This window comes from Eptatretus burgeri, chromosome 3 (assembly GCF_056783735.1).
Source record: "Eptatretus burgeri isolate ZD-2024b chromosome 3, Ebu_testis_v1, whole genome shotgun sequence".
Classification (NCBI taxonomy): Eukaryota; Metazoa; Chordata; class Myxini; order Myxiniformes; family Myxinidae; genus Eptatretus; species Eptatretus burgeri.
This window is the reverse complement of record NC_140963.1, coordinates 117,655,334-117,657,984: the sequence shown is the minus strand read 5'-3', so window position 1 is coordinate 117,657,984 and position 2,651 is coordinate 117,655,334.

The window sequence follows — 2,651 nt, the reverse complement described above, 5'->3', positions numbered from 1 at the left end:
TCATAAAAACGAATATGACGTCATTGTGATGTATCAGGTTTGCGATAAATTATCTGTGCTAATTGCCGGCTTGATTCCCCCAAACAAAATTCAAACAGCTTGCCTAGTTTCGGAGATAACGGTATAGGCGATTTCCATTAGCAGCGATATTATGACGTCAACTTTTTTCTAGGAAGAATTTCAAAAATTGGAGATGGTTACTGCCTGCACGTGGGCTTTCTGCATATACATGGCAAGTTTCATGAAGATCCGATGAAAACTCTGGGTTGTGAAACAAAAAATGTCAAAAAATAGGAATGACGTCATAAAAATTGATATGACGTCACAGTGATGTATCATATGTGCGGTAATTCATCTCTGCTAATGCCCTGTTCGATTCCCGCAAACAGAATTCAAAAAGCTTGCCGAGTTTCGGAGATAATTTTTTAGACGATTTCCATTAGCGGAGATATTTTTTTAGGCGATTTCCATTAGCGGAGATATTTTTTTAGGCGATTTCCATTAGCGGAGATATTTTGACGTCATAACTTTTTTTCTAGGAGGAATTTTCAAAATCGGAGATGGTTACTGTCTGTGCAGGGTGTATATATATATATATATATATATATATATATATATATATATATATATATATATATATATATATATATATATATATATATATATATATATATATATAAATATATATATATATATAAATATATATATATATATATATATATATATATATATATATATATATATATATATATATATATATATATATATATATATATATCCGCCAAGTTTCAGCAAGTTTCGATGAAAACTGTAGGCTGTGAAACAAAAAAGTCCACAAGAAGAAGATGAAGAACAACAACGTGAGTAAGACTTAGGGATCTTCCACGAGGATCTAAAAAGGTGCAAAAATGTATCCCCTTTACAATAAACCAATGAGCTGACTTCCAGTCTTCAGGAAGGTCATTGAATCTATCATCGCATTTGACATAAAATAATTCCTTTTCTCGAACAGACTCATCTTAGATCATCCATTTGGATTCAGTCCAGGTCACTTGACATTGGACATGCTGCTTCTCCTCTCCGAACAATGGATGGAGGCCCACAATATCAGACATGAGATCAGCGCCGTCTTTCTGGACATATCTTGAGCTTTCGATGCAGTCTGGCATCCTGCCTTGCTCTCCAAACTCCCTGCCTATGGCATTCCAAGGCCAAATCCACTCTTGGATTCCTGACTTCCTCTACTCTCGTAGCCATCGTGTGGCTCTCAATGTAAACGTTTTTTCTCCTCTTATTGTCAAGGCTGGAGTACCCCAAGGCAGTGTTCTAGGCCCTATCCTATTCCTAATCTTCATCAATGCATTTTCTCTCTGAATATCTGGAAAATCCTCTTTATCTCTTTGTTGATGACTCCACCCTTTGCTGTGAAACCCCTCATCCTTCTGCCAGAAAGCCTCTTCCATCTCCCCAGACCTTGACAAAAATCACAAACTGGGCAAACACTTGGAATATGTCTTTTAACCCTGAGAAATCACACTCTCACTATCTCTCTCCGAAAGGACTGCACTGTAAACCCTCCCATCTACTTTCTCAACAATCCTCTCAAATAAGTTCAATCACTCAAACTCTTGAGTCTCACTCTCAGCCATGATCTCTCTTGAGCAAACCACATTTCAAAGTTGGCCTCCAAAGCCAGAAACGACTGGGCATCATTCGTCATGCAAAGTCCTTTCTTGGCACACCTGAGCTCCTATCAACCAACAAGGCTTTCATTCGCAGCTTTATGGAGTACTGCTCGCCCCTCTGGGCTGGCAGCCTTGCCTCACATCTTGCTCAGCTTGACGTCGTGGAAACCAAGGCTTTCAAGATCATTGAAATCTCTCATGATGAAGCTGAGTCGATGGGCCGATCACTTTGCCATTGCCGATAGGTCAGTGATCTCTTTGTCTTCTTCCATCTCCTTTCTGGGCTTGCACCCTCTGCCCTCTCTGTCTCCCCCCCCACCCCCCACTCAGCCTCCCAGGTATCTGCAGGAGACACACGGTCCACCAGCAATAGCCTCCCAGTGAAACTGCCTAAATCCGGAACCACTGTTCACCTCCACTCATTTGCTACTCTTTTTTCCCACTTATGGAACCAACTTCCAGACTCTCTTCAACCCCATTCTTCCCTCTAGGTCTTTAAGACAGCTGTTTACCACTATCTCAAATTATCCCCCATCCAAAACCATGATCTTCTCTTCAAAGTTTTGCTTATGTATCCATGTTGTCCATCCCTTGCATTCTCCTCTACCCCTCATCATTGCATGTGACCTGTTTGTCCCTTTCCATCTATTTTATCCCTCCGCCCCGCTGTTGGTGTTTACCCCTTCTCTCACTGTTCCTTTTGTTATGTTGTGTCCTGATCGGTTCTGTGTTCTCGCCCTTCCACAAGCCTTGAATGTGCGTACAAAAAAAAGAAAAAGAAGAGTTTTGTGAAACAAAACTTTAAAAGCAGACAATATGTATACCACAGGATGTTTCGTTTGACATTTTTGACCAAAATACGTTTATTGTACAAAATACAAGTTTAAAAAAAGCTGAGAATGACATCATCAGCAATCTCCCACTTTGAGGGTCAATAGTTCACGACACACGCACGATTTTTTACAC